Source organism: Lathyrus oleraceus, chromosome 2, assembly GCF_024323335.1.
Source record: "Lathyrus oleraceus cultivar Zhongwan6 chromosome 2, CAAS_Psat_ZW6_1.0, whole genome shotgun sequence".
Lineage (NCBI taxonomy): Eukaryota > Viridiplantae > Streptophyta > Magnoliopsida > Fabales > Fabaceae > Lathyrus > Lathyrus oleraceus.
Genome location: NC_066580.1, coordinates 32762549 through 32788267, shown reverse-complemented (window position 1 = coordinate 32788267; position 25719 = coordinate 32762549). Strand labels below are relative to the sequence as shown.

The 25719-nt window shown below is 36.4% G+C and overlaps 1 pseudogene; it reads left to right on the top strand.

The window, feature by feature from the left end:
• The first annotated feature begins 24252 nt into the window (after window positions 1-24252).
• LOC127124290 (uncharacterized) lies at window positions 24253-24352 on the top strand (annotated as a pseudogene).
• Window positions 24353-25719: the final 1367 nt, after the last annotated feature.

Here is a 25719-nt window from a genome sequence, read left to right as displayed (position 1 = left end):
TTCATGTGCATCATATAAGTTTCTTGAATTGTTTTATACGTTATGACTTATCCTTGATGTTGTTTTATATGTACAACGCTCATTCCCTGTGTTTCCGTGAGTTTGACCTTCTCGACGTTGCTGTTCGGTAAATCCGAGGTAAATTTCTTCCTCAAATTACTGGTACACTGTGATGAATTTGTCTGAAATTGCGTGAATATGTTGTGTTTTCTTGCTCCGTATTCATTCCGTGTATACTTTGGGTTTTGACAGAAACGCGTTATACCGTTTTGTACCCTAATTACTTTGCGTTAAAACCATGGATAAGACATGGATGTATTCCAATCGATTGTCGAAAGAGTACGAGAATGGGGTATCGAAATTTGTTAAGTTTGCTATTGCGCACGCCAAAGACCCCAATCGAATGACATGTCCTTGCTTGAGTTGCTGTTATGGGAGTCAGGTTGACGCGGTTCAGTTGGCATCGCATTTACTACGGTATGGAATTGATAGAAGTTATACATGTTGGAATTTGCATGGTGAGAAAAGTAACGAGAATGTTGAATCGGGGTATAATACGACCTATGCTTCAAACGACGATTGCACAGATACATATGATTATGATCGAGTCGAAGAGATTGCAGAAGCGCTTGAAGAAGATCTTAAGGACTGTCCCAAAATGTTCGAGAGGTTGGTAAGCGATGCAGAGAAACCGTTGTATAATGGTTGTACAAAATTCACAAGATTGTCTGTGTTATTAAAGTTGTACAACTTAAAGGCGGGCAATGGATGGTCGGATAAAAGTTTCACAGAGTTATTAGCTCTTATGAAAGATATACTACCAGAGGATAATGTTCTTCCCAATCGAACGTATGAGGCCAAAAAGATGTTGTGCTCTATTGGCATGAGCTATGATAAGATACATGCCTGTTCAAACGATTGCGTTTTGTTTCGAAACGAGTATGCATCGTTAAATGAGTGTCCTAAATGTGGTGCCCCTCGATATAAGAAAAAGTTGTCTCCAGCAAAAGTCTTATGGTATTTTCCTATAATTCCGAGATTTAGACGCATGTATCGTAGTGAAACCGATTCAAGACACTTGACTTGGCATGCAGATGAAAGAATTATTGATGGAAAGTTTCGACATCCGGCAGATTCACCCCAGTGGATGAAAATTGATAATGATTATCCTGAATTTGGAAAAGAAGCAAGAAACCTTCGCTTTGCATTGTCTACTGATGGAATGAACCCACATGGTATTCAAAGTATCTCGCATAGCACATGGCCTGTGATTCTTATGATTTATAACCTACCTCCATGGCTATGTATGAAGCGTAAGTACATGATGTTATCTATGTTAATTTCTGGGCCTAAACAACCAGGGAATGACATAGACGTATACTTGACACCCTTAATCGAAGATTTAAAGTTTTTGTGGGAGAACGGTGTGGAGGTTTATGATGGGTATAGGAAAGAAAGTTTCAACTTGAGGGCGATGTTGTTTGGAACAATTAATGATTTTCCAGCATACGGAAATCTATCAGGGTACAGCATTAAAGGTGAAAAAGCGTGTCCTGTTTGTGAAGACGGAACCGATACGATGCGATTGGACCTTTGTCATAAGAATGTCTTTCTCGGTCATCGTAGATTCTTAAATTCTAATCATCACTACCGTGGGTGGAGAAAAGCATTCAATGGAAATACAGAAGAAGGTAGAGCTCCAACAATGTTGACAGGTGATCAAATTTTTGAAAAGGTGAAGGACGTAAGTACTAAGTTTGGCAAGCCTTTTGCACATACACTTGTCAAGAGTGGGTGGAAGAAAAGGTCAATTTTTTTTTGAACTGCCATATTGGAAGTCTTTGTATGTAAGACATTTCCTCGATGTTATGCATATTGAAAAAAATGTATTTGACAGTGTTATTGGTACGTTACTCAATATACAAGGAAAGTCTAAGGATGGCCTTAATGTAAGGAAGGACATGGTAAACATGGGAATGAGAACTGAATTGGGACCCGTGAAGAAAGGAAAACGAACATATCTACCACCTGCTGTTTACACTCTATCTAGAAAGGAGAAAAAAATATTGTGTAAGTTCCTAAGTGAAGTTAAAGTTCCAGAAGGCTACTCATCAGATATTAGAAGACTTGTGTCTATGAAAGACCTCAAGTTAAAGAGTTTAAAGACGCATGATTGCCATGTTATAATGGAACATTTTCTACCGATAAGTATACGTTCTATTCTGCCAGAAAAAGTAAGAAGCGCAATAACTAAATTGTGTTTTTTCTTCAAGTCAATTTGCAGTAAGATGATCGATCCTGCGATCTTACCAACATTGCAAAAAGAAATAGTTGTTACTTTGTGTGATCTTGAAATGTATTTTCCTCCCTCGTTTTTTGACATAATGGTCCATCTAGTCGTTCATCTTGTGAAAGAGACACAATTGTGCGGACCAGCTTATATGAGATGGATGTACCCTGCTGAACGTTATATGAAAATATTAAAAGGGTATGTGAAAAACCGAAGTCGACCAGAGGGTTGTATTGCCAAACGATACATTGTTGAAGAAGCGGTTGAGTTTTGTACAGAATATTTGTCAAATGTTCAATCAATTGGACTCCCCAAATCTCATATTGTTGAAAAAAAAGAAGGTAAACAGCTAATTGGAAATAAAGTTGTGACAGTATCAAGGGTCGAACGAGATCAAGTGCATTTGTATGTTTTGCACAATGAGATTGAGGTTGAGCCGTATGTTGAAATGCACAAGGGTGTTCTTCGAGGTTTAAATCCGAATAGAAATGAGAATTGGATAGTACGAGAGCACAATCGAAGTTTCATACCATGGTTTAAGGAACATATTTATTCAAAGTATCGTTCAGATCCCGCTTCAATAACAGAAAGGTTGAGATGTTTAGCATATGGTCCAAGTTTGGTTGTGTTTTCTTATAGCACATACGCAATTAATGGATACACATTTTATACCAAAGAACAAGATGATAAAAGTACTATGCAAAATAGTGGTGTCACCTTGGTAGCTGAAGCAATGCACATATCAAGTGTGAAGGACTTAAACCCGAAATTTGCAAATCTGTCATATTTTGGGGTTATCGAGCGCATTTTGGTGTTTGATTATGAGAAGTTTCAGATTCCTATATTTGGTTGCAAGTGGGTTGAAAATAATAATGGCATACGAGTGGATAAGTCAGGATTTTTGCAAGTTGATCTTAATAGGGTGGGTTACACAGATGAGCCTTTCATTCTAGCCTCTCAAGCTAAACAAGTATTCTATGTCACTGATCCGACAAGTACGAAATGGTCTATAGTGCTTTTATCTAACAAAGTAATTGATGAAAGAATTGGAGATCAAGGTGATATTGATGTTGAGATTGAATCTTTTACCATAAATGATCAAAATGAGAATGAATCATGTATTAGAAATGATCATAATGAGGGTATTTGGATCAATCCAACCGTCCGCGTTGTTAAAAGAAAAGTAGAACATATTCCTACCAAGAAAAGAAAGAGACGTTACTGAAAAAGGTAATAGTATAATTATAGCCTATGTCATTCAAGAAAATTTAATTATAGCCTATGTCATTTTATATTATTCAATATATATATGGATTATTGATTATGGATTTTTATATTTTTCATTTCATTTTTATATTTTTCTTTATTACAGGTTAAATGGCTAGTGATCAAGAAAACTCACAAGATGCAAATGCTCCTGATGATACTTCAGAAAAAGAAATTACACGAGGCATCACTATTATGAAGAGTATCATTCGTGATAGAGATAAAGCAGTAACATATAATGTAAATTGGAATGCTGATAACCAACTAATTGGGTCTAATGCTGCAAAGTTGGCAAGCTACATTGGTACACTTGTTCGTATGCACATTCCAATCACTGCTACAAGATGGAGTAATAAAGAGTTGGGTAGCGCTAAAGATAAGATTTGGACTGAGATACTGGTACAATATATGATTGTTTATATTTTCTTTATATTGACGATAATGTGTTTAAATTACTTATACTAACACACTCTATTCCAATATTTTTTCGTAGAGGTCTTTTAACATTGAAGATACAACTATCCGAAAAAAGTATATACTTCAATTGGCCGGAAAAAGACACAGAGGGTGGAGAACGTTTTTAACAAACAAGTATCTTAAGGACAAAGAAAAAAAATTTGTTGAATATGATCCGGAATATCCAGTGAAGTATGCGATCTTCATTACAGAAGAAGAATGGGTTGCTTTTGTAGCCCAAAGAAGAGACGAAAATTTCAAGAAAGTGAGTGCCACAAATCGCGAGAGAGCGTCAAATCCCACGTATGCATACAAAAAAGGGCGTTTGGGATATGCACGCTTAGAGGAAAAAATTGTAAGTATACAAAAATGCTACGATCTTATTAATTGTCTCAATGTGTTATAATTGATTATCTTATTATTTGTGTCAATGCGTAGTTAGACGAGACGAAAAGTGACGCAACATCACTTCCGCCACATGTTTTGTGGAAAGAAGCTCGTGTGGGAAAGGATGGAACTGTTAGGGATGACGTTCAACATATTTATGATGAATGTGTAAGTAGAACATTGTGTCTTTAATTAAATCAAAAGTTTAATAATATATAATTAATTTTTTTATCTCCACTAATAATTTCCGATATGTAAATGAATTTCAGGAGACCCTATCTCAATCGATAAGCACAGCTGAGGACCAGGAGAACAGGAGCGTACTTAGTAGAGCACTAAATGTTCCTGAGTATCCCGGTCGGGTGAGGGGTAAAGGGCATGGTTGTACTCCAACTTCCTTGTATAAGAATCCAAGGAGAAGAAATCCTAGCAATCAAGAAGTGATGGAGACGTTGCAGGCATTACAAGCGCAAGTTCTTCAATTGCAAAAGGATAATGAGAGATATAGGTGTATGGAAAAGTGCAGTTCACAGTTGAAAGAAACTAGTGAGAAAGCCAGTATCAATTGTCAAAATAAATTTCCCGAGGTAATTATATATGTTATTTTGAAATTAAAATAGCACATTTATGTTAATTGAAATATATACACATTAAAAGTAACATATTTATTATTGGTTTAGGGCATTTCATCTTGTCAGCTATACTTATCGTCACCGACTTATCGCCTAGTTGGCAAGGGAAAAGTGCACAACACTTCGGGAGATTTACTTCACCATAGACCGCTCCCGGATGAACACCTTAAAGTATCGGTTGATGTTGTATTAGATAAGGATGCGTTGCTACCGATACCTGACATTGTTTCAGAGACAACATTCCTGCGAGATGCAATAGGATCATTTGTTGCATGGCCCTTGGATCTCATTTTCATTGATGATGAGGTATGTTGAATTCAAAAACCACTATGAATCTTTTAGTATTCAAATGTCAATTCTGAACCGTTAAGTTAATTTTTTTTACATGGTAATTTTAGACGCCTACAAAACCCGCATCTAAGTATAAAGGGATTTTGCGGCACAACGAGTCTGTTGCATCACAAAAAGAGGTATATTGAAAGTGTTAATTATATGATCCGAATCAAAAGATGCATGATTTTATAATTTACCTATGTTATATGATTTATAGGTATTTGCTCAAGGGTCACAACAACTGAGCCAGAAAATTGGTAGTCGACAGAAAAACAAAAGGGATCTTCCAGTGACTTCTTTGCCAAAAAAAGGTGCTTTTGTGCCTCGATACCAGATATCTCTTGAAACACTTGTTGACTCATCAGATATGGCAACAGCTGGTGCTATTCGCTTACTGGATATGGAGGAAGATATCTTTGGTTATTCATGCACTGAAACAATCGAAAAAGAAGATCTGGAACATATTTTTCGGCATCAAGAATTAGGCGTCGGTGTTATACACACATACATCCGGTAATCCGATCTATATATTATTTAATTACTTGAACAATTTATTTACACATTTCAATAAAAATAGTCTAATGTTTATTATGTTTTTATTGAAGGTTCTTGTATGACAATTTCATGCGCGGGAATGATCAATTGTCAAACAGATTCCGTTTCGTGTCTTCCTCCCTGGTCAACAAAGCATTAATTTGTAGGGAACCAGATTCATGTAGAGAGTACTTAGTCAAGAGATTCATGGCCAGCAGTACAAACAACTTGTATCTTTGGCCGTATAATTCAGGGTTAGATTTTAATTCTAAGTTTATTTTAATCTTTAATTGTTTCTTTTACGTAAAAAATTTCCATATAAACTTTTGTTTTAATTTATAGGTGTCACTGGTTGTTGCTTGCTATTGATCCTTTAAAAGAAGTGGTATATTTTCTGAATTCGATAGATGGTGAATGGACAAATTATCCGGATATGAAGCAATTAGTTGATACGTAAGTGAGACTGTTCTAAATATTCGTGTATATTTATGTGAGATTGTTCTAAATATATGTTTTTATTTTGTTAGATCAATAAAAGTGTTCCGATCTCAAAGACAAGCTCGAGTACCACGTACTAAATCCAGCAACATTACGTGGATAAAAGTGCAGGTACTTTAATTTTCACAATTTTGCTTATAATAGTGATGCTACTTGATAAGAAAAGATAACTATACATTCTTATTTATTTTTCTATGTAGTGTCCTCTACAGCGCAACGGTATCGATTGCGGATACTTTGTAATGAGGTTTATGAGGGAAATCATTAATATGAATCAAATAGAGATTCCAATCACGGTATGGATTTATAACTTAGGATTTGTTTTAATATTTATCGAATATTTCATATTATTTATTACTTTTAACTAAATCATGCATATTATGTTTTGTTATGTAGTACTTTGATGAATACAAGTGTGTTCATTACACGAGACTGCAGTTGGAACAAATCAAGGAGGAATTGTGTCAATATTTTATTGAGAAAAGATTAATTATATAATGGTTTCAAAATAACATGAATACTTTGATGAAGAATGGTTTCTGGTTGGCAAGTGTATAGTTCTTTATATTTTTAACAGATTAGTTATGACTCCAAATAGGCCGTATAACATATTAGTTTTGACTTGTGTATAGTTCTTTATAATTTTAGTGATATCTTTAATTTCATGGATAGATTAATATGTTCATTCTTGTGTTGGTTTGCTTTAAAAAATTACAAATGCTTGAATTATGACTCCAAATGTGTTCAGTGCCTATCTATCCTTGTGTTGGTTTGCTTGAATTATGACTCCAAATGTGTTCATTCTTGTGTTGGTTTGCTTGTGTTGGTTTAAAAAATTACAAATGCTTGAATTATGACTCCAAATGCTTGAATTAGAGAGGCTTGATTTACAGGTTTATGGGATTATTCCCAAAAAATATTACAGGTTGAAATGGTAGGCTTAAACTGAAGGCAGCGTTTTGTTATTTTACTAGAGGAAAAGACAGCGCTTTTTAGTAAAAAGCGCTGCTAAAGGTTGTCAATAGAGAGCGCTTTTTACTAAAAAGCGCTGCTAAAGGTTGTCAATAGAGAGCGCTTTTTAGTAAAAAGCGCTGCTATAGGTTGTCAATAGATAGCGCTTTTTACTAAAAAGCGCTGCTATAGGTTGTCAATAGAGAGCGCTTTTTAGTAAAAAGCGCTGCTATAGGTGGTATATAGACAACCTTTAAGAGCGCTTTTTACTCAAAAGCGCTGCTAAAGGTTGTCAATAGAGAGCGCTTTTTAGTAAAAAGCGCTCTTAAAGGTTGTCTATATACCACCTTTAGCAGCGCTTTTTACTAAAAAGCGCTCTCTATTGACAACCTTTAGCAGCGCTTTTTAGTAAACAAAAAGCGCTGCTAAAACCTATAGCAGCGCCACCTACGACAGCGCTTTTAAGCGCTTTTAAAGGCCAAAAAAAGCGCTCTCATAGGTCTTTTTTGGCGTAGTGTTGGTGAGCTTTCATCATTGCATCAGTTTCATCTTCCTCTTCCTATTGGGAATCACTAGCATCATCTTTCGACAAGACAAATTCATCAAAATACAGGTTCTAATTCCATCGTCGTAGTTGACCACTTCGACCTAGATCATAAACCCAAATAACAAATCAAAACTTTTCAAATCCTTACAATCAAGGCTCGTGTCGAAAATTTGAGGTAACACCTGCATAGTCTCATAAAATTCTTTGCAAAGAGAGGCATTAGTAGAACTAAAAATTATGTCATCAACATAAACTTGGACAATTAAGATATCCTTATTCAGTCTTTCCAAATAGTTTAGTGTCAACTTGACCTTTTTTAAAACCATTTTCTAACAAGAAATTACTCAGTCTCTCATACCAAGCTCTTAGAGCTTGTTTGAGTCTATAAAGTGATTTCTTAAATTTAAAAACAAAATCAAGGTGGAATGAGTCCTCAAACCTAGAGGTTGTTTGACATATACACCTTCAAAAATGACTCCATTTAAGAAAGCACTTTTGACATCCATTTGATATAAAACAATATCACGATTAATATTATAAGACAGAAGAAGTTTGATTGCCTCTAACCTTGCCACAGGTGCAAAGGTCTCAGAGAAATCTATACCTACTTACTCATTATAGCCTTGAGCTATAAGTCTAGCCTTATTTCTTACCATTTCTCCTTGCTCATTCAGTCTGTTTATGAACACCCATTTTGTTCCAATAATGTTCTTCCAAATTGGTCTAGGAACCAGATCCCAAACATAATTCCTCTGGAACTAGTTCAACTCTTCTTGCATAGCTACAATCCATCCATCATCTGATAAAGATTCATCAACAGAAGTTGGCTTTATCAAGAAAATAAATCTAGCATAGAGTTATCATCTCTGAATGTTGATCTAGTCCTTAAGAGATTGTCCTTGTTTCCAATTATTAGATCTTCTAAACGAGAGGCTTTATACTTGAAAGACTTCTTGGATTGAGTTGAAACTTATGAACTATCTTGGGCTTCTTCAGAATTTACAGCTTCTAGGTAAGCTTCAGAAATTGGGCCAACTTCTGGTATACCAGCTTCTGAGCCACTAACTTCTGAAGCTCCAACCTCTAAATGATCTTCAGAAACCTAAATATCTGCAAAACTTTCAACATGCTCTAATATATCATTGTCGGGATATTTGTCATTAAATTTTACATGTATAGACTCTTAAACCATTATGGTTTTAGAGTTATACACCATGTATGCTTTAGAGCGTTAAGAGTATCCTAAAAAGACACTCTTTTAAACTTTAGCATCAAATTTCTTTAGATAGACTTTATTGTTCAAAATGTAACATGTATAACCAAACTGATGAAAATAAGATATGCTTGGCTTTCTTCCTTTAAATAATTCATATGATGTTTTGTTCAAAATTTGTCTGATATAGATCATGTTCTGAATATAACAAGATGTATTAACAGCTTCTGCCCACAAGTATTTTGGAAGGTGATTTTCATGAATCATGGTTCTAGCCATTTCTTGTAAGAACATGTTCTTTCTTTCTACAAATAAATTTTGCTAAGGAGTTCTAGGAGAAGAGAACTCATGGATAATTCCACATTTTTCACAAATATTTCTCAAATGGCTCATTTTCAAACTCACCACCATGATCACTTATGACTTGTAAAATCTTTGATTCCTTTTCATATTAAACTTGTGTGCAGAAGATGTTAAATACCTCATACGATTCATCTTTAGATCTAAGGAATTTAACTTAAGCCCATCTGCTATAGTCATCACCAATGACTAATCCATATTTCTTCCCATTGATTGAAGCAATTCCAATAGGACCAAATAAATCAATGTGAAGTAATTCTAAGGTTCTAGAGGTGGGGACAATGTTTTTAGATTTAAAAGAAGTTTTATTAATCTTCCCTACTTGACATGCTCCACAGAGAGCCTCTGAGTGATAATCAAGATTTTCCAGTCCTTTAACACATTGTAGCTTGTTATGTTTAGAGATCAATCTCCAGTTAGCATGGCTAACCTTCTGTTCCAGACCCATTTATCGTAACTCACTAATATAAGGCAAACTACCTTTTGATCAATCAATTCAAAAAGATTAATTTTATAAACATTTCCATTCCTCTTGCCTTTGAATAAAATGGATTTGTCAGACTCATTGATGACATAACAAAAGTTCTTATTAAACAAAACTTCACAACCATTGTCACAAAATTGACTAATGCTTAGTAGGTTATGTTTGAGTCCATTTATTAACCAAACATTATTAACAGAGATTAAGGAATTACCAGGAGTACCCATACATATGATATTCCTTTTATGTCCTACTCCAAACCACACACTTCTTTCCTCTTTTAGAGTCAGGGTTTGGACTGTATGCTTTTATCTCATCGTATGATGTGAGCAACCAGTGTCCAGGTACCATGATTGTTGCCTTATTTCTCCCTTTAGGCATATCTGCAACAAACACAATTTCAGACTTAGGTACCTAAAATCTTATGGGTCCTCTAGTGTTAATTTTTACATGCTTCCTTTTATTTTGAGCCTCGGCCTGATAAAAGGGCATAAACTCATTCCATACTTTTTGCTTATAATGGTTTTGTCTTGGATAAGTTTTAAACTTGGCTTTTGAACCCTTAAGAATATATGATTTATAAGTCTCGGGTTCTCATTTCTTTAGAACCTTGTGTACATCCCGGTAAATTAGTTGACCAACCGAGGTATGAGATCGATAGAACCTACTCGTGCACCTGAGCTCTTCAAAATCGAATTGGAATAACAACCAAGTAGGGTGAGGTCATTAGGATGGATATTCATGCTACCATTTACAAGTTGGAACCCGAGTATGACATCAAACCTATTACTCAGAACCTGAGTATGACATCAGACCTATTAATCGGAATCCGGTTAGGACATCAGAATAAGCATGATGTATGCGACGTCATATACACTAATAGTGATCCCATCAGTAGAGGTCGAACCTGATGATAAGGCCAAGACACCATTTGAAATGTCACAAGAGGCGATTACTATATGATACACTATGATAGGAAGTTACAATTATTGAAGAGACGATTGTTAAAAGGAAATTATAAGGGGTGGCAAACATTATTAACATGAGAGTTTATGAAGGATACGAAGAGTCGGAAAAGGGGAGAAGGAAACCTATAAATAAGAGGATCCTTTAAGGGTAGAAGGAGGCAATAAATATTAAAACCTCACATAACAGACACTCCAACCATTCATTTTAGGCTCTCCTTGAACTAGAATAAGGAAGTCAACCTTTTAATGTGTTTTAGCAAGAACATTTGGTGCCCACCACGAGGCCTCAGTAAAATTTTCTCGGACCATGCAAAAACCATCACCAAAGCGCTAGTACTTCGGTCAGACGATGTCAGGATTATCTCTCAGTCAAAGTGACCCACCTCCGCCGCCAGATATAACTCAATTGCTTGCGGTGGTAGAAACACTTCATCAACAAAATGACGCATTGCAAGACAATGTCCAAGTATTTCAGTCACAAAGTATTCAAGATGGAGATACATAAGAGGAGCCTCTAGACTCTCAGACTTTATCCAAATCTATCTGGGATGATCATGTCTCGGAGAACTTCAAGCCACCATCATTAGTATCTTTCAATGGTAAGACTGATCCCCAAGAGAACATTATTTCCACTAACAATCAAATGGCCATAGTAGGAGCTTTTGATTCAATCAAATGTAAGCTCATGGTTGGGACCTTTAAGGAAGGTGCTTTAAGGTGTTATATGAGTCTACCCAGGTTCTCGATCATCAACCACCAAGACTTAACCAAGAAGATGGTACATCATTTTTCAGTAAGTAAGCATAGGAAAGTGTCGACTACCAGTCTATTTAACGTCTGATAAGGGCACGCGTAATCTCTCTGGGAATATATGGAAAGATTCAATGAAGAAAAAATTAAGGTATCCCATCTGAATCAGGAAATGTTCGTCAGAGCATTTCAGCATGACCTCAAAGTTGGGCAATTCAATGAATCTTTAGCATAAAAGCCGTCATCTAACATGGACGAGGTTATCACTCGGGCGGAATGTTACCTCAAAGGAGAACAAAGCAACATGGAAAAAAGATCCTAAGATGCGAAAGAGAAAGTGCACACCAAAGAAGAAGGAGCCATACATAGGAAGGAATACTTTAAGCCAGGACCTAGAGATCGACAAATAGCAAGGCCATCCCGTCGACCGTTTGAAAAAGAGCAGGATTAAACGCCATTAAACTCTAGGTGCGAAGACATATTAAAGGAGGTCTATCGCCTCAAAGTTCTCCCCGGGCCGGTGGTCCTAAAAGGGGTGCATATTATAATGGGAAAAGACGAAAGTGCATTGTGTGTATATCACATACTTCGGGGACACTACACAAAAAATTATCACTAGATGAAAAAAGAAATTGAGATATTAATTCAGAGGGTCGGTTATTGTCATATGTTAAAGACGTGAAAGGTCAACCCGGAAAAAGAAGTCATCCTCGAGAAGACCGTAATTTGGAAAATCTTGCATAGAAGAAGGGGAAGAGTACAGAAGAAGTCCGCGAAACCAGAATATACACTAAATACAATATCAGGGGGATTCACGGAAGGAGGAGGAACTAGCTCATCTAGGAAAAGGTATGTTCGGTCAGTCTGCACATTGAAGAAAAGTCGTCATTAGAAGGAATAATGGACCGACTGTGATTAGTTTCTCCATAAATGACTCAGAAGAAGTGTTGGCCCATGAAAACAATCCCATGGTGATTAACATACAGATTCGGGATTGGAGCATAAAGAGAGTCTTAATAGACCCCTTTGGCCTAACTGAAGTCCAAGCTCACTTGAAGCCTTTGGCATAACCGGCTTCGATCGAGTAATATTTAATGAAACCTCTGGCCTAACTAAAGTCCAAGTGCACTTGAAGCCTCTGGCATAATCGACTTCGGCCAGGTAACATTTAATGAAACCTCTGGCCTAACTAAAGTCCAAGTGCACTTGAAGCCTCTAGCGTAATCGGCTTCGGTCGGGTCATGCAAAATAAAAGCCTCTGACCTCCATTTAGTGTCAACCTCCATATGCTTTAAACGTCGACCAAGAAAAGTTAACAAACCTCTGATCTTAAAACGGTTTTGGATAACTTATCAATGCACAAATATCTGACATGATTTACTCAAAGTTAACCGGTTTGTGTGAAGTAAGATACTTAACAAATACTATCGTAAAAGGAAATCGGAAAACATCTAAACATGGCAAAATACATATGTAAGGGATGACCAGTGACAAAGCGATTATGAATTGATAATCCAATGAGAATGATTTATAGTTTAGAACACACCAGAGATTCTCGGACCCCAACTCATATGGTCATGTAAAGAATAAAATAAGATATACTCAGAATTCGCCAAAAACCTATGATCGTCTAAAAAGATATCAGGATTTGGTCATTACTAATTCCAAACACACATGAGCTATCAAAATCTTGATGATAAGAATATGCATTAACACAGTTAAAACAGAAATGCAATTAGTCGAGAACCCGTTGGGCATTTCCGACTTATATATCTAGAACCTGCCGAGCTTTGCAACGACCACGGGTCAAGAACTAAGATAAATTTTCCCTAGTTCGCCATGAGTTAAAGGATTGAAAAAGAAGACATTCATGATTAAAGCTTACTTTTACATCTGGGGCTTCCATGAAGGGTAGTGTAGCGGTAAATTCATGACCATCAGGCTATGGATAAGCTTAACGTCGATAAAACCAGAGTCGCCACCGCACTTTTATTGTTTCCAAGGGAAAAGGGAAAAGTACGAACAAAACCCAAAAGATAAGAAGTTTTCAAATCACAACTAATAAAATGTCAGAGATTACAGGTAAGGGGGTTGGTTACACAGAGGGAAGGTGTTAACACCCAAAGTGTCCTAGGTACTCCTAGGGAGCCCTTTCTCGTGTGCATATGTGTTTTTGTACAAATGATGTTTGCAATAAATAGAATGGGGAGATGAGAAAAGAATTCATTAATTATATTTTTTTTGTTTGACAAGACCTTCGGACTTATGCCTACGTACCAACATAAAATGAGGGATCAAAACCTCGTAGTTCGTGGTATCAAATTCAAAGTGAGTGCATTGCTTTTAACAAAATTTTAAGTTTAATAAAGGCACAAAAGGCCTAAAATGGTTTGAATGGATGTTAGTTCTTTTTGGATTTTGAAATTTTAAGTCAAGTATAGTTAAGTTTATTTACAAGTTTGATTAAGAAAATAAGTTTGAAAATGCAATGACATATGGCCAAAGTGTCTAGTTTGCAATATGGTCTAAGTTTAGAAAACACAAGAAAAGAAGATTTGAAAAGGAGGGAGAGGTTTTGAAATTAAAGAAGTGGGGAAGAGATAAAGAGACTAATCCTAAGCACACATTTAAAAGTTGAGAGTTGAAAAGGTCTGACCAATTGGCTGCAATCCAATAGACAAGAGTGTCATATAAAAACCCAAATTCCCTTGGACTTTAGAATCAAGAAATATCAATACACAAATAGCAAGATGAAGAGCAAGGCATCAAATAAAGATAGCCACATCCAAGCTTAGCGACTCCATGATCTTCTTCAAAATTTCCCATGTATCAGATGGTTTCAAAGGTGGCATAAGACACAGGTTCAAAATAATAGCTTCAATATGATCATGTTGCAGATGAACTCAAATAGATCTTCAACATTGTATCAGATGAATGTTCACTTCACAAGCACTTGGTTTCATGAAAGTTGGCATTGGCCAAGTCCTTTGCATATGGAGTGTTTCCTAATTCTAAGTCCAAAGGTCTTAGATCAAACCAACAGTCCACACAAAATGTTTTTTAGGGTTTTTGTCCTTATTATGTACATTAAGGTCAAAAGACCACACAAACAAACAATTATACACAAACACAATATCACAAAATATGGCCCAAGTGGGCAAAGTGAAAATGGCTTTAAAGTAAACAAATTGAATGGTATGAATAATGGCAAATGAATAAAAGCTTAAAATTTAAAGGGCATAAAAGTAAATGACTTGAAATTAAATGTTAGTTGTTAGTTGATTAGAAGTTAGTATTGCTTTTGCTTTTTTTTGTTTTGTTTAAGTCATTCTTTGGAGAACACTCAACCCACTTATCACAAGCATGGATCCTTGAGCCAAGACATCTTCCAAAGGAAGGAAAAAAGGCCAAGTTTCCACACAATACCATGAAAGAGGAGAGACTTACAATATCACTTACTAGAATGCTATGCCTTTTTATGTCACAAATTTAGCGTTATGTTAAGCAATTGTAATTGGACTTATGTAGAAGTCACAACTATTTGAGGTCGGGCAATGGAATTTTGGTGTTAATGCATGTTAGAGACATAGTATAATGGACTATGCTCATGAAACATACCACACACAAAAAGAATATGCAAAGTGGTGGACCTAATCTCATCCATACTCATGTTGATTTTGCAATCAACTAGCCTTAGGATATAGAGATATCATAGGTCCATGACATGAATGAATAAAGAATGGGAATGAGATGAAAAGGAAGGGGAAATGGAATCAACACAAATTGGTCAAAGGAGGACTTTTACCAAATTAAGATCATTCATTCATTTTGGGAGATGAAATGTATATTTCATCAATCCCCTAAATCCAATGATCTTAACCTAACAAAGTCAAATCAACCTTGACCAAGGCTCAACAACACAAGTCAAACTCAACAAGTCAATTAAAATGGCTCAACACAATTTATTTGGCATTTAATTAATTAAAAACAATTAAAATATGCATTAAATTAAAGTATGGTTGGTCAATTTCCTAAAACCTCATCAAAACACCAAAGAAATGGCCATGGAATTTATCATAGGTCAAACAAGGTCAAAGAACATTGGAGAAAAAATTTCAACATTTTTGGAAACTTAAATCTATTTTTAAACAATTAAAAATATTCAAAAAAGTAATTAAATCATGAAAAATATTAATAATGATCCAAAAAATAATTTTAATTCAGAAAATGAAAGAGGATTTTATTTAAATTTTTTTGGGGGAAACTCTCATATTTTTTGGATCAATATTAAAATTAATATGAATTAATGAAAATAACACAAATAAAATGAAAATCAATAAATCAGAAAAAAAACGTGGACCACTTGATCTCCCTCATTAATTAAGGTGGCAGATCAAGTGGCCACAAGCGCACGTTCCATGGTGGACTTGAGTCAGCATGCACAAAACAAGTAATCAAAACCAACACTCGTGATTAAAATAAATTGAATAGATCATGTGGCTCTGGATCTTGCCAACTCACCACCGGAGCAAATCTTCTGTCACCTTCTCAGGCGAGCCTCGCCGGACTGGTCCAATCATAACCATCACTAAAATAAAAAAGAAGGACATGATTTTAAAGTAAAAATGGCACTGATCACGAATCTGGCCTCAATTCATCCTAACTCCAAGTATATTGAGAGATACATGGAGTTGAAATTTGAGGTACATGATCTGAGTTGCTTGGATTTGACCTCAAAGCAACTCAATCTTCTTACCTACATTGGTAGGACTTCAGACAATCAAGGAACCAAGAGAATTATGGATAATTGAGTGAGAATCGAAGAGATGAAAATTTATGGAAAATACCTTCAATGCAGGTCAGAACTCACTTGCTTTTGCTTTGATTCGTGCTTGATCTCACTTAGGAAGCTTGCAAAAGTAGATTAGAATCAACCAAAGGCTTTGGATCCCTGGAGTTTTGAATCTCAAAACAGTGAGATTCAAACTCAATTTTCAAAGAAAATTCTCAGGATTCTCCTTTCAAATGGAAAGGTTTGGGGTCTTCGAGCAAAGCTGGCGTGGAGGCATCCTCAATTCTGAACCCAGAGGCTTCTAGTTATAGCTGAATCACATGTTATTTGCACCTTCAAATTGAATTTCCAAATTTGGCAATGGATGATGCATGCTTGCATGGGCGTGTACAGGCACATGAAGTCACTCATTTAGGTCCAATATCAAGTGTGAATGAGTCTGAAATCAACTTGGAATGCAAGGCAATTGCACACAGCTGTTTGAAGTTTTGATTTTGCCAAATTATGATGCCATGTTCAAGCCATGCGCAAACCATTCAAATCTTGTCAAAAATGGATGAAATTTGACTTTTTGGAAAATGTTAGATCAAGAGGAATAACTCTTATGTTGAACACTTTTCCATTTGAAGCTTTTATCATGGTGAATTTTGAGGTGGAAATTTGGAAATTTTAACATATCAAAAAAAATTTTAAGTGTCAAGTCATATGTTCACTTATTCCATCTTGGCTAACGTTTTATGTGAGCTTCAAATGAGAAAAGTTCATTCATCAAAGTTGTATCGCTTTCAAAGTCCTTCAAAATGGTAACACATTTGACCTCATTTGGATTTAATATGAATGAGTTATGCATTTTTGAAGTTGAGGAAAATCACTTGTTCAATGGCATTGGTCCAAAATGACCTATAATGTATCCTCATATCACATGCTCATAAAAGTTGAATTAGATCTTCCTCCAAAAAGAAACGTTGAAGTAGACACCTTGAATTTGATTGTGCAACTTGGAAATATTTCATCTCATAAACATTTAGCAAGTTATGGCCTTGGGAAGTTGACCTCCAAATTAGGGTTTAGACAAAATGACCTATAATCTTTCAACATAAAAATCACTTTCCAAGCAAAACTAGATTTAGACCTCAACATGAAAGTTGTTTGGAATGTAGTTTGGAGTAACTTTTATCTTGGAATCATTTTCATATGATAAAAATTGTAGGAGATAGGGTCTAGGGGACCCCAGTTTTGATCAGATGGAATCCTCTGGTCAACCACCATTAACCAACTTGCTAGCTTGCAATTCTCTTGACTTTTGGGACTCATGAGAGATCATATATGCATAAGATGATGAAATTTGAAGTATCCCTTGAAGTATTTGATCAAATGTTGAAGAAGCTTGGTGAAGAAGTTACACAAGATACCCAGATGAACTAGGGTTTCCAAGGCAAACCAATTCCAAAATCTTGATGCTTTCTTGACCAAAATAACATTTAAAGATCATAGGGACTCATATATGATTTCTAAAGCCATTGTATACCAATTATTGATTGAGCTCTTAGCCATGAGGGTCTTAAACCCTAGATATGATCTTGATGGATCAAAGGTGATCATGTGCCTTACCTACAAAAGAGTTAGACAAATGCAAAGATATATTTTTGGTATTTTAGTTAGTAAAGATGATAAAATACAAAGTATGATACAATCAAATGGTGTTTGGTGATCTCTCCCAATGCAAACCCAATGAGTGAGGGGTAAGGAGGATGCCAAGGTATGATCCCAATGCTAATGCATATGATGAGATAACATGAGGGATCTTAGGGTCAAAATTGGGGTCTTACAAGTAGCCTCATAAACTTAGTAATAAGAAGAAGATAAGAAATAACCAATAAGCATTAAATAAAATATAAAAATATCATAGTATGGGCCATAGCAGGACCCAAATACAAAACAAAAAGGAAAAAACCAGTAGTCTTAAAAATATTACAAAACGGAGGACTAAAAACTATTCTTCGTCTTTACCAGTAACGTTTCTCTTGGAATCTTTTTCGTATGACAAAAATTGTAGGAGATAGGGTCTAGGAAACCCTAGATTTGACCAGTTGACTTTTCTGGTCAACCTCCTTGAACCAACTTGCACACTTGAAGTTCATTTGCTCTTTGGGGCTCATGGGGGATCATATATGCTTATGATGATGTATAATGAAGCATCCCTTGATATCTTTCACCAATTGTTGAAAAAACTTATTGAGGAAGGCACACAAGATACTTAGATGAATTAGGGCTTCCTTGACTAACAAGCTTCAAACTCTTGATGAACTCTTGATTAAAATGACAAGTAAATAACATGGGGACCCATATATGATGCTTAGAACCAATATGGACCTTTTCTTGCTTGATCCCTTGCACTGAGGGTCTCAATCCCTAGTTGTGAGCTTGATGAGACACATGTGGACACACACTACCTACAAAAGAAACAAAGCTACACTAGAAATATTTTTGTATTTTGGTTAGTAAACAAAGAAAAATAAAGTATGATATAATCACATATGCTTGGTGATCTCTCCCAGTGCAAGCCCAATGAATGATAGGTGAGGAGGATACCAAGGTGTGATCCCAATGCCAATGCAAAGCTATGAGATGGCATGAGGGATCTTAGGGGTCAAAATTGGGGTCTTACAACTGCCTTACTCGACCATCTGAGTATTTGTCATTCCTTTAAAATAACTTAACTATTATCAAATCCTTTTACAATTAAGGATGAAAAAGGAGATGGTCTAGAGCCTTTGATTCCCCTCATCGACTATTTGAATACGAGTTGCCTTACTCGATTATCATAGTAATCATCATTCAAATAAAAATTCCAACATATTAATCCAACTTGTCACCACCGTATGATCAAAACTCTTTTCAGAAAGACCACTGTCCAATCCCTTTTAACACGCATAAAAAACTCGTGCTTAAGCCTCCGCCGAGAGTAGACAAACCAATGTTTAGCCTTTAGAACGCGATTTACACAGTTGTTCATTAAAAGACACCAACAAATCATAGTTCCCCGAACTACGAATGCTTTGATTTCCTTATTGCATTATACGGATACGTATGCACGAGTTTGCAAGATCTTGGCGAGCACACTAATAAAAAACTCCCTTTCCCCTTTTAAGGTTTCCTTTCATTTATCTTTTCAATCTTTTATTCACTCGAAGAAAAAAAACATTCGCTAACATTTAATCACAAATTAGACTAAAAGGTTCCCGTTGAGTATAATGGACGTGAAGGGTGCTAATACCTTCCCTTTGCATAATCGACTCTCGAACCCGAATATGGTTGCGACGACCATTATTCTGTTGTTAAAGGTTTTATCAATATTTTCCTATTCCTTGATTGGAATAAATAAATTTCGGTGGCGACTCTGTTTGAATAATTTTTTCCGCGACCATCACGAAGGATCGTATTTTTCGAGATGCGACAGATAGTCTTACTGCTTATGCTTTCTAGTGCTCCCTCAATTGAGTAACCTCTTGGATCAGTTTTATCTCATTATGTTCACTTTTATCACCGACTTCAAACAGTCCACAGGTTAAAACAACACATATCATCAAATAAGAGTTAATGTTTTGGGCCAGTTTCTGTCGTCCTATAGTTTTCACTTTGTTCACGTCGTCAGTTGCATTCAGGTGATCGTAGAGGAATTTCAATCCATCAAAATTGTTGTTCTAGAACTTGAACTTATTAGACTATCTTGTGTGGTTGCTCCCACCGGTATCGCACATCAGAAATGAGATTTCCCAATCAGCTCTACAAACCTCGTCAGTCGTTAAAGTTTTCATCTTCTTCGAAGAACTCGAACGAAAGCCCTTCGTTGGGGGAAAAGGTGAAGGTTGAGGATCTGAGAAAATCAGAATGGCTTTGTTTGGGGATGCCTTTCTTTTCTTCAACAGTCGGGTTTCTAAACCAAACAAGTCTGATTTAACAACATGTTGGCCAACTACTCTCCTCTCCGCCCGGGTTTCTAGCATCAACCTTTCTTCTCCTTCACTGAGATGTCAGTCATTTTTTTTCTGAAAACAAAATGAGAAGAGAATTTAGCAGGATACGAGATGACATCACAAGTGGTACTCGAAATAAATAATCAAACATTACCCAAAAAAGAAATCATTTGATCTTCGGATAAAGACAATAGACCCTGAACCTTCATCATACGGAAGGAGTTCAAGATGGCTAGGGACCTAACTTCTTGGTCGTTTAACTTATCAAAATTAAACTCAGATATCGAAAGAGAATTCCAGGTCCAATTGATAGGAAAATTATAAGACCTATCTAGCGCATATATTACTTGAGAACATCTCAGTCCACACCTAATTCATAAAAATCGATATTTGAAATATTTATAGTTGGTGGTGTAAGCTTGTAGAAAACTCTTATCGGGAAGGCCACTAATGGTCACCCATCCACCCTTTTTAACACCTTTGATTTCAAAAATGGAGAAACATAATCCTATTGTGGGTCCTATATATATGGCCTCCCAGACTATTCTGAAAGCCTTGATAACCCCCAAACTATTAGGACGAAGTTGAGAAGGGGTGACATTTAGGGTTTTTAGTAGATCAGATTCAAAATTGGTAAAGGGAAGGTGGATATTAAAATATTCCAATACCCCGACATAGAAATGAAATTATTCATCTTTAACTCCCCTAGGAAGAGCTATGCAAACACATTCCTCTGGAATACAGGGCTCCAAAATAACATCGTCTTCATTCCCAACAGAAGATACATTCTTCAAAGACCACAGTTTAGATATCTCCATCTCGTCTATGGAGTTGTGATCGTAAGTCACTACTTCTTGATGAAATGATTCCACAATCTCCATCAACAACTCTACAACTGAACTTGATGAAGAAGAGTCAGAATCAGAATCACTAAAAGAGGCAAAAATTGTAAGTCTTCTTTACAATACGATCAAAGTCAGCATGGGTTAGAGTATCTCTACATCCTCTCACGTAAAAATCTCAAATATCTTTTATTTCACGAGCACCCAAGGTTCTTAGTGTTTTACCATTCTTATCACATGCATCAATAATAGCCATGGAATAAAAGAAGGAGGAAATGAAAAGAAAATGTACCTGGTCTGGGAAGACGAACGAGAACTCTAAAAATGTGCTTAGAAGAGGAAAAGACTCCTCCCAATGAATGGTAAACTAGAAGACAAAGAGACAATTTTAATAAAGAGAAAATCTTGATAAAATACTTAAACATTATGAAGCACTTCGAATAATATGGAAGAAGAAAAATTCCATAAAAATCATTATTACTCAGTAAAGGGAAAATCTGGTAAGGATACATTGTCATGATTAAACACACGTCACCACAAACAAACATCACGACATAGGTGGATCAGGGCATGTGAATGTTGTCTTTTCTTGGTCATCAGGGTGAATTGGTATTTGAAAGAAGCCTGAATAACCGTCTAAATAACAGAAATGTGAATGTTTAGCTAATCGTTCTAACATTTGGTCAATGAATGGTAAAGGGAAATGATCTTTTCGGGTTGCTTTGTTTAGTTTTCTATAATCAATGCACATTCTCCATCCCGATTCGATTCGTTTAGTTATAGTTTCTCCTTTTTCGTTTTCAATAACGGTTATGCCTCCTTTCTTTGGTACAACGTGTACAGGACTGACCCATTTGCTATCAGATATAGGATATATAATACCTGCTTCCAATAACTTGGTTATTTCTTTCTTTACTACCTCACTTAGGATCGGATTTAGTCTTCTCTGGTGTTCCCTAGAGGTTTTACCGTCTTCTTCTAACATGATGCGGTGCATACAAATAGAAGGGCTTATTCCTTTAAGATCGGTTATGTGGTATCCTAGTGCGGTTGGATATTTTCTTAAGATATGTAGGAGTTTTTCTGTTTCGAGTCTTCCTAGATCTGCATTGACTATCACAGGTCGTTCAAGTTCTAAGTCTAGGAATTCATATCTCAGATTTTTGGGAAGTGTTTTCAAATCAGGGGTTGGTTTGTTAAGACACTGCGTAGGGTCCGGTGTTATTGCTAAGCATTGTTTAGATTTGTCTTCTAAAAGATAGTCTGATGATTTGTCTTCTCCTGACTCTGTTTCTTTTATGCATTCATCGATGATATCCATGAAGTAACATGTATCTTCTATTGCAGGTGCTTTCAAGAATTGGGAAAGAATGAATTCAATTTTCTCTTCACCTACTTCGAAGGTGAGTCTTCCTCGTTTTACGTCTATGATTGCACCGGCAGTTGCTAAGAATGGTCTTCCTAGTATAATAGGTGTAGTATCATCTTCTCTAATGTCCATAATTGTGAAGTCAGTGGGAATGTAAAACTGACCTATGCGTACGGGAACGTTTTCAAGGATTCCTACAGGATATTTGATGGAACGATCTGCTAATTGCACAGACATTTTGGTCGGTCTTAATTCTCCCATTTCCAGTCTCTTACATATGGATAAAGGCATAACGCTAATTCCGGCTCCTAAATCGCATAAGGCTTTGTCGATGACAAATTTTCCTATGTGACAGGGTATAGAGAAGCTACCCGGATCCTTGAGTTTAGGGGGCATGTTTTGGATTATAGCGCTACATTCGGCAGGGAGTGTAACGGTTTCGCTATCCTCAAGTTTCCTTTTATTAGAAAGAATTTCTTTTAAGAATTTAGCATATGAGGGCATCTGCGTAATAGCTTCGGTAAACGGAATTGTAACGTTTAATTGTTTAAGGAGATCGACAAATTTTCTAAATTGGCCTACATCTTTGGTTTTAACAAGCCTTTGAGGGTAAGGTATAGGTGGTTTGTAAGGTGGTGGAGGTACATAAGGTTCCTTCTTTTCTAGGGTATCCTTATTACTCTCTTCCTTTTCCTTAGGTTCACTTTCCTCAGTAGATTTCTTAGGGTTTTGGTTTTCTATCCTTGGATCAGACGGTCCTTCCACTTCCGTTCCACTTCTTAATATAATTGCATGAGCTTGGCTTCTCGGATTAGGTTGGGGCTGTCCAGGGAATGTACCAGTTGGTGCAGCAGTAGGTGCTTGTTGTTGAGCTACTTGAGATATTTGTGTTTCTAACATTTTGTTATGGGTAGCCAAGGCATCTACTTTGCTTGCTAGTTGTTTAAGTTGTTCGCCAGTGTGTATGTTCTGGTTTAAGAAATCTTTATTGGTTTGTTGTTGGGAAGCTATAAAGTTTTCCATCATGATTTCCAAGTTGGATTTTCTAGGGTTATTATTGTTAGGATTTGGTTTCTGATATCCCGGAGGTACAGATGGGGTTTGATTCGGAGACTGTCCAGGTGCGTATAGAGCATTATTACTCTTATATGAAAAGTTTGGGTGGTTCTTCCAATTTGGGTTATAGGTATTCGAATAGGGGCTTCCTTGAGCATAGTTTACTTGCTCTGTTTGGATTCCAGTCAAGAGTTGACATTCCGCAGGAGTGTGGCCTTGGATTCCACAGACCTCGCAATTCTGAGTTATAGCAACCACGGCGGTTGGAGGTGATACGTTTAAACTTTCAATCTTCTGGACCAAAGCATCCACTTTTGCATTAACGTGATCAAGGTTACTTGTCTCGTACATGCCAGTTTTCGGTTGAGGTTTTTCCACTGTTGTTCGTTCGGTTCCCCACTGATAGTGGTTTTGGGCCATGCTCTCGATAAGCTGGTAAGCATCAGCATAAGGTTTGTTCATTAGTGCACCACCTGCAGCGGCGTCTATTGTTAACCTTGTATTGTATAAGAGACCATTATAAAATGTGTGAATTACTAACCAGTCTTCCAAACCATGGTGTGGGCAAAGTCTCATCATGTCTTTGTATCTTTCCCATGCTTCGAAAAGAGACTCGTTGTCTTTCTGTTTAAATCCGTTTATCTGGGCTCTTAACATAGCTGTTTTGCTTGGTGGAAAATATCGGGCAAGAAAAACTTTCTTCAACTCGTTCCATGTGGTGACTGAGTTGGAAGGGAGAGATTGAAGCCATCTTCTAGCGCTATCTCTTAATGAGAAAGGAAAAAGACGAAGTCGAATTGCCTCTGAAGTGACACCATTAGCTTTAACAGTATCAGCGTATTGAACAAATACGGATAAATGAAGGTTTGGATCTTCGGTAAGATTTCCAGAGAATTGGTTCTGTTGCACAGCCTGCAACAACGAAGGTTTAAGTTCAAAGTTGTTTGCTTCGATTGCGGGCGGAGCAATACTTGAATGCGGCTCATCTTGCGATGGAGCGGCGTAATCTCTAAGAGCACGAGCTGGTTCTGCCATCTCGGTTAAAGAAGGAAAAATGTTTTTGATATCAGGAAGGTTTATAGGAGGGAGATTGTTTTCAGCACGATATTCCCGAATTCGTCGTAAGACTCGGAGATATAGTTCGATATCGTTGATTCGTAAATAGAGCGGTTCGCCTTGAGAGCGAGTGCGTGGCATACAAATCAACGAAAGAAAGAATAGAAGGAAAAAGAAACCTTAGTCTCTACAGCGTAACGGAAGAGTTACGATATCGATTGAATAAAAGTCCCCGGCAACGGCGCCAAAAACTTGATCGCTCGACTGTGTGAGTCGAGAATGGGATACAAACTGCAAGTGCACAGTTCTATCGCGTAGTTTTAAAAGATATCGATCCCACAGGGACTTATGAATCGATATACCGTTATCTAAAGTTACTACGTAAATCTAAGGTGAAAATGTTTGATTGTTTGGGGAAAAACTAAGAGCTAAACTAATATCTAGATTAAATATCAATAAAACGGATATCGGTATGTAGTTCGTCAAAACTAGGGAATCAAGTCTTTGTCGGTTTCCAGGTTTTTAAAATAAATCGTTTCAGTTAACTTTATTGGTTAAAGGTTTTATCTCAAACTCTCGCTCTGTTGAATAAACCATGATTTTATATTAATGTTGCTGTCACTTATAATTAAGTCAAAAACCATATTTTGAAAGCAATAAAGTTGCAGAAACTCTTTTTAAGAAAATACTGACCGTTTTAAACACCCTTATCTCAAACTCTCGCTCTGTTGACTTAGGTTATATGATTAAATCCAAATGCTTAACTCTCGTCCTCACATTCGATCTTTAAAAATACTTTTTGGAAAAGGTCAGAATTTAATTGACTCTAAAACTTGCTCTCGCCCTGATCTAGAATTAATGCCTAACTCACACTGTCCAGTCAAAACCTCAAACTCTCGCTCTGTTGGTTTTAACTTATTTATGTTCTTTACTTTTTGTAAAAAAATCTTGTTATTAAACC